A 12,868-nucleotide genomic window follows, 5' to 3' on the forward strand; every position below is an offset into this window, starting at 1 on the left:
TCTCTCCCGGTCCTGCCAACTGATTAACGTTCGCCGCTCTCAAAGGAAGAGCCGACTACGCGGTGACCTTTTGCGCCGAAAACCAGCTACCAGCTTCCCCGGGTACGCGCTCGTTCTCTTTGGTCGGTACGCTGGCCCGAGGTTGCACCATTCTAAACGCTTGATCATGCCGCAAACCCGACACTCATACGAAGATCCGTGCATTAAAGCGTGTATTATACGTTCTACATTTAGAAAAAATCTGACTGTTCGATCTTAATTTTTTTCCTTGAGAAATAATGTTTTACCAAGCAGAGAAAATTATTGATTATTTAAAATTAAATGTGGAGCATAAGAAAAAAAAAAGGAATAAGAAATGTGACTGTAGATTTATTATATTTGCACTAACTTTACACTGTAAGTTTCATCTCAAATAGTGTACTGAAGTTTTCAAAATCAATTATGTGTATTTTAATGTTTTTTTTTCTACATAAAATCACACTCGAGAAAAAAGGTGCTCACGCTTGTTTTTAGATACACTTTAACGCTCCTTGCTTCTGTTCGTCTCTAATGTAGCTTTTGTAAGATTTCATCTTGTCGCACAGGTGAACAGGTAGACGGTAAACAACTGAATCAGCTTACCGTTTTCCAAAGGGTGCAGGGGTTGCGTCCCCGTCGAGTTAGTGAGTCGTCGAGCGCATCCGACTAAAAGATTCATGGAGCAGAAAAACACTCGCGCGCGTATTCCGTTCCCGCGGTGGGAAGATAATAAAGAAAGGGGGGGGGGTTCTGTTACATAGTCACGAGTCTTCGCCGCCATTGTCTAGCTAATTATGAAATACTGGCGAAGATGACGACGCGATTGTGACAGATGATGAAGGGTTGACTCGCTGCCGGAGTGTCTCTTAGGCTTCGACGTAATCGAGTGTAATCGATTTTCTAATAACTGCACTGTATTACGACGATATAACATGATCGTTCACCATTTATAAGATAATGGACATATTCATTGAAAGTAAGAAAAGATATTTTTGTTTAATTCTATCGTTATTATATCAGTTTATTCATACTAAAATTGACTCACGACTAACATCTATTCACAATGTTTATATATCTATATTAAAATTAAGTTATTAAATTTAGGTTCTTAATGCATAAAAAATAAAATCAAACAGAAAATTTCTGTATTTCAAATGATTTTTTTCTTTATCTTTTCTTTATCTTTATGATATTAATTACATTAAAGCAGTCTTTTTTAAACTTATTTGGCAGTTATAGTCGAAATACAGTTAAACAAATCTTTGGAGAAGATATAGTTGTAAATTCTAGCAAAACTAATCATTCAGCATTTGCAAATCAATTTGTGCATTTTTATATAATAAATTAGAAAAAATATATAGCTTATTGAAATATTTGAAAAATAAATTCTATGTATTTTTATAAATTATAATTAACTTTTATGTTATACTTTAAGCGTTTTATATTTTTATTATCAAATAATAAAGTGTAAAATGATATTAGGAAAACCGAGCCGATCGAAATAAGAATGCTGTTTTCAATAGCCGTTAAAGTCGAGCGGACAAACGCCTTAGTCGAAGGAAGCAGCAAATCGAAGAGCGAAACGCCAAGAAGCTTTCGCGCTCGAACGATCGCCCTTCATCAATTACATGGCTGCCTAATTAACCGCGTCGAACTATTTTACGATACCGGCTGCGCCATGATAATTATTTATTGCACGCCACATCGATATCCTTGCCGCAACGATGGTCTGTTATCCATAGCTTCTCACCCATAATAAATCACATGCAAAGGCGTAATAATCGCTAAATTATAGATACTTTTTAATGACGTCCAATGAATTCACCGTTATAACAGCTATAATATACATCTTGTCATATGGTCGAAGAATAGAATGAGTATGTGAATTTTTATTACTTTTATATGAGATAACTATTATTATGTTCTCTTTTATGTATATTTAAATGATGATGTTTGATTATAGTAATGTTCGTTATCTTTATAAAGAGAGTTATGAAATTAATGGCAATTGAAATATAAATTCTTGAAGCGTAAAGATTAAACAAACAACAAATTTTTATTTTTCACTTATACTTTATTTTTATTACAAAATTCTATTAGCTTCAAACCTCAAAGATCAAAGACTAGAACATTAAAAATTTGAAATTTTGTCTCTCCCATAATATTGAGACAATATATTTATAAATGTTAAGTATTAAAAGCTGCCTCTTTGGCATTAGCTCGAAACTTTTCAATTTTAATTACAAACTGCAATTACCATCGCAAACTCGCGATCGGGATATATCAGCAACCAAATTTCCGTGGATAGGGTCGAGTCGCATCACAACACCTGTCGCTAATGCGTGGCCATACGTGAACCTAAAGGAACATTACTGTCAGTCTCCTTTCCCCCCCCCCTTCTCTCTCTCTCTCTCTCTCTCTCTCTCTCTCTCTCTCTCTCTCTCTCTCGATGGTTCGTTAATATTTCTTGCCGCAATCTCGCGTGGTGTTCCGTGCCTTTTATCCGCGCGGGCCCCTCTCTCTCGGGGCCCAATCGATACCGGCACGCTCATCAGCGTCCGACATTAACGAGTAACGTTCGAGCACCTAATGATGGACAAGTTTTCTCCTTGAGGTATGCCAGCCGGAATTGAATCGGGATGCAAATTACAGCCGGCCCGGACCCGCGCGCTCGCGCCTCCCCACAAATAGGGCCGCCCGTCTTTAACATCGAACTCGCGATGTATCTACTAACGATCGGCCACAATGAGTAATGGAATTTATCGTGCGAGCTCGTCGTCGGGCGCCTTCGAAACTCGTCGAACTCGTGGTGAACTTTAACACCGGTAGTACTCCCGCACGCACACAACGTAATCAAGGACGGACTGTATTAATCTGGTTAACGAGACCATGAGTTTATTACTATGGAACATGTAACGCGAACATTTTCTACATAGAAGTATGCGTGCGGACGTCACATGCCATGTTGTCTGGATGTAATTTGCCGTCGTACATATGATCTACCGATAAACTTCCGAGAAGACTACTTTATCTTAATATACCTCTTGAGATTATTAAAATTATTAATAATCTTCTACAAGTTTTACGATGTTTTTGTTTTTGTGAAAAAGAGAAAGATTTGCCTGTAAAGATAGAAAAATCAAATTTTCTAAAATGACAACTGTAATTGTCTCTTTTTGAATATATACAAATATATATATTTTCTTATCTTCGTTACATATCTTATTCTATCGCAATATAAATTATATTTTTTTTAGTTTCTGTTTTTTTTTTAAATCTCTTTTTTCTTTATAAATATTAGTATTATTTTTCTGCTTTCTCGTTTGTCTGTTAGAATCACTAATCGAGTTTTTGCGAATATTCTTGCGTCAAAAGAATTATTTTTACTAAAGGAACGTTGTTGTAGCTATCAGCGCAGATTTTCCGACCGTGAAAGAAATAGCTCGATGTGATTGAACGGCGTAGCAGAGCGTAAAGTAAGAGTCAAAGGATAGGCGAGGCTACTGTGAGAGGCGCCGGTAATTATTTGCCGAGGGGTGTCAACGAGACTAATGACGTCCATAGATGGCGAGTGCTTTGACGGGTTGCGTTACTCGTCACGTTGATGCAACGATTCCGCGTCGTTCTCTCTTTCGCCTCGCTCTTCTCTCTCCGGCTAATCATCCTCAATCATAATCACGCGCGATCGTCGCGTCGATCAGACAGATTGCGCTTTATCGCCGGAATTAACGTGCGGCGTGTCTCGTAGCAACTGTGTCTGTCAAAGTCGCTCGTATTTCTTCTGCTTTGTGCTACGTCGAATACCTCGCTTGCCGTCTTCGATGCGCAATATGTAAACACATTGCAAATAGTATTTATTTATTGATATTTTTATTGCTGTAAATAAACGAGCGAAACTTTAATCGCGAAAGATAAATAGCAAACCATTTCATCGAGGCTCTGCGTTTGCTTTTATAGCGATTATTAAAATACTATTGATGGAATTAGAAAGTAGATTATGCTGAGTGTAAAACTAGTCGTGTACGCGTACTTTTATAACTTGTACACATAATGACATAATGTGTGAAAGCTGAAAATAGTATCTAATATATTCATACCGCGACAATTAAGTGATGATGGGCTTCTTGAATAATAATCCTGTCTTTACGAGGTTCCTTTTTTTACCAATGTGTGCTGGAAATCGAACAACGGTCTCGGGATTTCGGTTTTGAACATCCGGTTAAAGCGCAGAACCGGGGAATGGGTTTTTAATCAGGGTGTTCCGGACAATAGGCTCCCCAGGGGGCACCAGCCACCCTTGTAGTACCTTTCTTCGCCCTTCGTATACGAAGGTGCCTAGGAACACCCTATCGTCCGCGAGGAGTTTCTCATCATCGCGTACAACCCACATCGTTGATAGCAGTAATTTTCCTTTCGCACAATTTATCGCATTAAAATCAATGCTGAAAGTCTTTAAAAAGAACGCGGTCTTGCATATGTAACTCTTTTTTTATTATAATTATGAGGAAGAGATTTAATACAAATGATTTAATACGTCTATTGTTATTTTTTATTAATTGTTTCTTTTCATAATTAAAATCCTTTATAAATCTTTTATTTTAGTGAATTTTATTATGATCCAATAATATTAAAATTAATCTTGTTATATATTTTACATTATTTCTTGGGTTGGATCCGGATTGGACGTTCTATGTAATAGGAAAATTGCTAGGAGAAAAGTATAATAGCCACATAAGCAAGTGTCAGTAATGAGTTATAATAAATTTGCAATTATATTCCAAGTGGAAAATAAAACTACTTATTGCTTATTTGCTGATTTTAAGATTCTTAAATTATTAATTTTGAACAGCAAAAGTTAACAGCATGATAAAGGATTTTAATTGACATGCAGAACAAAAAAGAAGCAACAATATTCAATTATTTAACAACAATGTTTTCATGTTTTTTATTTAATAATATCAATTGTTTTTACACTCTCAGTCCAAGACGGTCAAACCTCTATGTTGAATATTTGCTCAATAAATAAGTGTATCTGGTTGTAGTCGGTGTATTAATACAAGTCAGGGGGCTACAGGAGGGTCAGGACGGGTCATTACCACCGCCATGGATGCGAAACCGCGTTGCCGCGGCGCGCTGAGCGTGGTTGAAAGTGAAACCGCGGTGCAATCAGCGACAGCCATATGTCGCCCGAGTGCGCGTACTTGCGTCACCAATCGAGGGGAAACGTGATTCGATCCCTTCCGGCGTGTCTCCCCCGATGTCACTCTATCACTCGAAAATACTCCGTGTCTTCTGCGCTCTTCTCATTCGCACCCACAATGTCCCATGAGCCTCGGTCATTATCGCGCATTAAATCGGTGCTCGAGAAGCGTACTCTTTTCTTATTTGAGATATATGAAAAACTTCAAATCCGCTCCAAACAGAAAGGAGATATGGAGAAAGAACTTTTCTTATTATCTTTTTTTTATTATTGTCTCAAAACAATTATAGTTAAGCAGTTTATTTAACTCTGAGGTAAAACTTTTTCGAAATTAGAAATTATTACTAGCAATCTGTTTGTCTAATCCGTTATGTGAAATTTTCTTTAACCATCGTCCGCGTTTTCTTCAACATTTTTCTATTTAATATTGTTCAGAACACAGAAGAAACGTTAAACGTTCGATCGGCGAATGACTGATGCGAATCTCAACTGCGTCTGGCATCTGCAGTCAGTAAACTCGCGCCAGCGTAAGATTTTCCATGAAATTTTGCACTCGCTTGGTTCGCATCGTCACGAATCTCTCTCTCTCTCTTCGGGCTGCCAATAAAGCTGTTTACACACGAGAAGACTTCACGGGAGATTAATGATGAAACGCTATGAAAGTTCCTGCGCGGTTAAATGGTCGGCTGGTGTTTGATATAGAACCATTAGCGTTCCCTTCAGAACTGATGTCCGATTCTACATCGTTCCACGAAATCATGAAATTTTCTCCCCAGTTTGTGTTGAATCGTTAATGATCGTCTGCGCGATGGCTATTGTCCATTGTCGGATCATCATGGATCATCAAACACAACAGGATCCCACGACAGTACATTTTGTAAAGTTGATGGATCGATTTTTATTTAAAAATGCGCAAGCTCCAAATATATGTATCTACACACACACACACACACACACACACACACACACACACACACACACACACACACACACACACACACACACACACACATATATATAATTTACTTTTATATCTTACTGACTTATTCTCTTCCTTTATAATGCGTAATAGTTCTATTACGAAAAATATTATATTTTATTTTTAAAAATTTAATTAAAAATTTTTTAAATATTATGCTTATCTCTATTTCACTTTGATTTTATTTTTGATAAAGTAAGGTCTCTGTTAATTTCAATTTATATTTAGTTGACATTAATATTTTTTTTAGTGTAAATTTTTTAGTTCTTCCAAAGAATGTTTTAAATAAAGTTAGTTAGTTTTGAATAAAATGTAATAATTTGTACGATCGAAGTTCTTCAAACGAGCAACCGTAAATAATAACGAGGCAGTTACCGATTTGAATTTTCGTGAGACTGTCCAGCGAGGAGCCCCGAAAAACCATTAATTTATCGTAACGCGTCAAACAAAGATTGGCCGGCGAGTTTAACGGGGAGAAGAACTTCTGACCAAAGAAAAAGGGGGGCGCACGGGAGTTTCATCGAAGTGTAAGGGTCCCATTCGCGACGACGAAATCCCTCTCGCAATCTTGACCCCGGATAATCATGGGACAGGTGATCCTAAAACTGGACGACTGACCGGTAGCTTCGTCCACTAAGACGAAGGGTCAAAATCCCCCCTATGCAAATGTCCCGTCAGTACGACGGAGGGTTCCTCCCTTCCGGAGTATCGTTTGATTTATCGCTCAATCCCCAAGAGGAAGGTTCGACCAATCTCCTTCTTTCTCGATTGCGACTCGAATTTCTCGCGAAGCGCCAAAGATTCTCTCGCGATTCCTTTCATCACAGAAACATATATACTTTTGGCTCATATTTAATGCTAAACTTGACTGAGCGTGATGATAAATTTTATATATTTGCTTTAAATTTACATAATTTTTAATATTAATAATATAATATTTTATAAAAATATTATAAAAATAATCACACGTACATATAGTGTGACGACACAATATTACTTCAAGTAATTTATTAGAAAAAGTAAAATTCGAGCTTTCTTTTTTGTCATATAAAAGATAGATAGGCTTATTCCGTTGCTGTCATTAATTTCCGTCGCTTTTTAAGAATAGGAACAATTAAAAGATCAGTGGCAGCAGCTTTTAACGTCGTTCACGGCGCGTAATCAAGCGCCTTTTTCATTATAACGGTTACCACTCTCATTGCGATTTCAGTTCTTAAATCGTCGTAGTCCTCTGCCTCATTCCACCCCCGTCTCTCTCGCTGTCTCTCTCTCGGTCGGACATTCTCCGCGGAGCCGTTTCTTTGGCCGGCGATAAAACGGAACGCAATAAAGGAGGAAGCGTTATTAGGGCTACGTCCTTTTGCTCGGCGGACCCTAAGCCCGAGAGTACCTCCGACCGGCCTCGACAACCACCGACGACAAGGGGTTGAACCGTTGAACCTCCGGAGACAAATCCGACGATGAAACGACTCGAGTCTCGAGCTTTCTTGTCTTTTTTCTTCCTTCTCTTTTTCCTGTTTGCGCGGTTCATAAATAAATTAATTAAGTGCGGCAACTGATAATGTTAAAATAATACCACTCGCGGAGGGCACAATAGGGTAACAATGGACGAAGGGTTAGAAAGTATGTATATGTATATATATATATATATATATATATATTATATACATATATATCTATATCCAGTCGCAGTTCTTAAACTCGCTCCTCCCGGAGTTAATTTCGCGGCATTAACAGTCGAAAGAGTGCGAACAAAAGGGCTTGGAGGGTAGGGAAGACAGATAAGGGATGGAAGGAGGCAAACGCAGGAAATATGAACACACTCATAATGCAGGCGCCGCCTCCACCGTCGCCGCCACCACCGCCACCACCGCCAACGCCGTCGTCGACGTCGTCGTCGTTGTCGTCGTTGTCGCGATCACGAGATCAGTGATTCTCCCTCTCGCAGCTAAAATCCGTAGCTACATAAATATTTCTTCGACGAACTTTTCGGCACTTTCTCGATTTCTCTCGGTTTTGAGATCGATTAGCGTCACATCGTAACCGAATGTGAGCATTCGTGAGGCACATTGACTAGCCGGTTTTAAGCATTTCGTACATTTCAGTTATGATGAATTCTTCGCGGAAATGTTTATCCAAAAATGAAATACGAGCGTATTTTATATGCAAATTTAAAGATCGTTTTTGATGCTTGAAATTTTACAATAACCTTTAGGTAATAATTCACATTTTATTAAAATATTATTTAAAAAATATTAATTTTTTAACGTATATATGATAATATATATGAAAAAATATATATGATACATATGACAAATACATAATAAGATATGAGAGAATTTTCTCTTTTAATATAGAAAACCCATAATTATTATTTACGATTATTGTCTTACATGTATACAGTGATAGTAACGTACAGCAGATCAAGTAATAACATAGTTTGAGCGAGATTAAAAGCAAAGAGGAAAAATGTAAATACAATCAATAAAAACACAGTCTTAATATACAGGGTTGCACAGGTATCGCGCGAATGAGAACCACGTTCGGAAAAAAGCTAGCGCTACTTTGTGTACACGCAGCAAACAAGCTTGAGTTCGGTAATAAACCTATCAAAGAGGTACGGCAAGATTACACGGCCACCGGATGTAGGGGCAGGCAATATATCTGCGTTCTTTGCGGTTAGTTGAAAGATTGGAAAAATATCCGGAGCGCCGTTTGCGTTTCGCGAACTCGCTCGCGACTCAAACGAGCAACCAACTCCCTCAGTACGTAATTAATATCACGGGATAAATATTTGTTCAACGAAACGTACTGCGTTCAAAACATGGGAAAACTCTCAAAACGGTGATATCTAATACGTAACGTGTGCCAAATGTCCATTAAAAAATTGCAAAGTATTTTTAATCACAAAACTATTTAGCGATAACTTTAATAATATGACTATTTTTTTATTAGATATTAACAGTCCGATTTTTAACATTAATAGGATAATCTTTTTGAAAATTACAAGATAGAAAATGTTGTTTTTATCTGTAATTTTATGTAATTCCAAGTTCGTTTGTGATTACTGATTCTTTGAATTAAATTACATATTTATTTTATTTACAATAATAATGAACAAGATGTAATGTATAACAATACAAGAGTTGATTTTTTTCTCTGCACTACTTTACGAATATATACCATAAAATACCATAAATATCTCATACAAGAACAAGCAGTGCAAAGTGTGACTATTTTGACGCCTTGAGAATAGCAAATCAGCGAACGAATCTGCGTGCATTAAAAAGACGACCGAGGGGGTGGAAAAAAGATCGTCCAAGAAACATCGCGATGAAGACAGGGGGACGGACGACAGTGGATGGTAGAGTCGAGGGGTATAGCTTTCGAGGGAGCGGGGCGATGGAGAGTCTCGTGCGTTTTGGATGTACAAAAAGTAATTACGGGATGGTTTCCGGTAATCATATCTAGAGCGCATTGAATGAGCGCATTGTTCGGGCACCCCTTCACCGATATGCACTTGTACGTGGCGCGCCCAACCCTGCCTTTTCTCCCTCCTTCCACAGTCTCAATCTACCGCTAGGACTTCCACCCTACTAACGTACTCGCTATGACCGCTGCACACACGTACTCCCTATAACTATTACGCACGCTCGCTCATCCCCGATGGCGGTTGCGGGAGCTGCGGTTACACCGCAGGTCGTTCTTGGGTTCGCCACGAGACGCCCCCGCCACTGGCGGTGATGGTTAATGCCTCGGGCGATTTGAGATTTTTAGATGCTCTCCGCGTCGTTATCGGATCCGAGATATTCTAAAGATCGGTACATATGATACGGGTACACATGGTTCACTCGGGGTCACGAAAATATGGGAAATTAAATTATTACCCGAGAGCAAAAAAGAGCCGATTTTTTTTGATAGAAAATTTTTAATTGAATCTATAAACTTTTAAACTTTAGACTTTTAATTTCTCAATATTGCAATTTATGTCTCTTCAAATATTTTCTCTGTCTCTTAAATTTATAAATCAAAACTTGAGCGAAATATCAATTTAAATAATTATAACAATTGATTTAAATAGTAAAATAACATAATTTAAAAAACAGAACATGGAAGACAAAAATAGAATTTCTTTTTTAATATGGATTTTTATTGCTCTTTAATATAAATTTTAAAAAAGAAAATACAAATAAGAACCTTAAGAATGATAATTTTCTGCATTATTTATATACTTTTCTAATATAAGACAGAAGCAAAGAATATATGAACGAGATAACGTTGTCTTACTATCGAGATGAAATTTCACAACAGTGATAGAAATGATGAACGTCGCGCTGACGTCATCAGGTGGAAGAGGTCGCGCGAAATTCGATGCGGTCGCATCGAGTGCAGCCTAAATCCGACCCTCACGACATCCACGATGGCGCTCGTAACGGTCGGAGAGTCGAGCATTGGTCGGTCGGAGGTCGTACTTATTGAGTTTGATTCAAGAGCGTGTGCGAATGCCAACGGTTCACTCCGCTCCGATCGTCTTCGAAATCTCTTTGTACCCTCGTTTCTCGTTTTTCGCTCGCTCGACCGGTCGCTATTCGCCGTTCGCTATTTGCGTGCACACGCGTACGCACGCAACCTATCGAAAAAAAAGAAACGCTCTTACCGCCGGCGGATCGAGAGGCCGAATTCCTCGCGCTCGAATCACGCGTTGAGGATACCTTTGATTTCGTCTCCCGGCGAGAAGATCGTCTTACGCGCCTGCTTTGGCGCGACATCGATTCTCGCCGCGGAGAAATACAAGAGAGCAATTGGAATTTATCGGTAACGGAATTCAGAATAAACTGATTAGTGATGTAACACAAGATTTATTATTTTCAACGTTAGTATGCTTTCACGCTTTCTACATTTAAAATCATTAAAATCATTATTTTGTACTTGTGATAAGCAAAAGTGTAATTATAGATACTGATTTATTATTACATAATATAAAAAAATGACAAAAGTATTTTAATATGAGAGATGAGAAAACGCTGCATATAAAACAATCCGAATAAAAGAAATCTCAGATTCATAATCACGAATTCTACATACGCTATATGTGTAAATCAATACTCCGCGTGATGGAAAGTAAAAGACGAGGAAGTAAGATCGAACATGAAAGATGTCGGATCCTGGCGGTTCGGAAAAACATAGAGACACGCGTCGCAAGAGAAAGATGACGAAGGGGAAACGAGATAGAGAAAGCGGGAGCAAGAGATAGAGAGAGGCGAGGAAAGAGCAAAGAACTTGACAAGCGAAACTGTAGGGGTGCAGGGCTGCGACCCGACTGACCCTGCCTCGATGCCCCGGCAGCCTTCGGAGCCCTCTCTAGCCCTACTCCGCGCACCCTTACCCTCACCCTTAGCCCCCGGGGGTGGATGGAAGGCGGGCCGGCCCATTTTTCGCGCCCCACTTGACTCCTCGTCCTCATTGGCTGCCGCCCTCTCGCTCTGACCTCTCTTCTCTCGGCCGCCCCTGACACCGATGAGGTGGACGGTCGCGTTCCTTCTATCTAAGCCCTTTTTCCGGAGAAGAAAAGAGGAAAAGACGACCAAATCCGAACGAAATGTTAATTATTATAGTCTATAATCGTATTGTCCTTTAGCCAACTAATATTTTTCTAATCATTATCTTTACAAAGCAATTTTATAACAATTTCTTTTTTGTAAGGCAAATACAAGTAAGGATAATATAAAATGAAAAAGTTGAAAAAATTGTTAAAAGATACTTTAGGATTGTTATTCAGCGCAATTGTTCAGGATGAATCGCAACGATCAGTGGAAGTAATCGCAAATGAATGAAGCGGAAAGAAAGAAACGATAAGAATCGAGGGATTCAAACAAACTCGAGGTGGCGTGAACACGACGGATTGAACACGATCCTCTCTCGAGAAAACAGGCGCTTAGAGTCGACGATGACGACTGTATAGTAGCGGTCGCGGTCGGTTTGATAAAAAGCGTAATAATATGATCAGCAGGTTGAAGAATCCGGAGAGCTTGGTCTGCGAGAAGAGATTACGAATAGAGTGGTGGAACATGGTACGCGCGGGAAAAGAAGAGGGACAGAGGACGCGCGATAAGGAGAACTGCGGAGCACTTGTTCGTAGAGTTCGCGTATGGGGAGAAAAAGCGAGACGGAGCGAGAAAGAATAAAAAGGGGGAGGGAAAGGCAAGACGAAAGAGAAGGAGAGCAGAACGAATAGACTGACGGCAGACGGATAGATAGATGAGGAGTGAGTGAGCAAGAGCCACAATGCGGCGTGCGAGACGATCTCGGGCGAAGGAAGGAGATCCACTCATCAGTGATCGCAGGAGAGAAAGAGGGAAACGGCGACTAGATCGAGGAGTCAAAGTGGGTACGGAACTACTTGGTCGGGCAATGCGTACTGGTTGTCCGGGGTAGGGCAAACCCGTAGCCAATGAGAGGACGACCGGGGCGCGCCCGGGACTCGACCCCACCTTCAGTAGCCATGGCAACCGGTGGAACCCGCGAGAAACCTCGCGGGTTCGTGATAGTGGGGGGCCCAGGTCGGTGTCAGGGGGTCGCCTTAGTCGGCAGTCGGTCTCTGGTCGGCCCCAAGAATAGTCGTATCGAGGCGGTAGTCGAGTATCTTCTCTCTTCTTCTCCTCCTCCTCCTC

The 12,868-nt window shown here is 39.6% G+C and overlaps 1 protein-coding gene across 1 annotated transcript in view; it reads left to right on the top strand.

Moving 5' to 3' along the window:
* Positions 1 to 12,868, top strand: part of svp (COUP transcription factor 2) — a 180,935-nt gene that overhangs the window by 50,099 nt on the left and 117,968 nt on the right. The window lies entirely within an intron of this gene.

The sequence above is a fragment of the Pogonomyrmex barbatus genome, unplaced genomic scaffold (assembly GCF_055798465.1).
Source record: "Pogonomyrmex barbatus isolate J1 unplaced genomic scaffold, ASM5579846v1 scaffold7, whole genome shotgun sequence".
NCBI lineage: Eukaryota > Metazoa > Arthropoda > Insecta > Hymenoptera > Formicidae > Pogonomyrmex > Pogonomyrmex barbatus.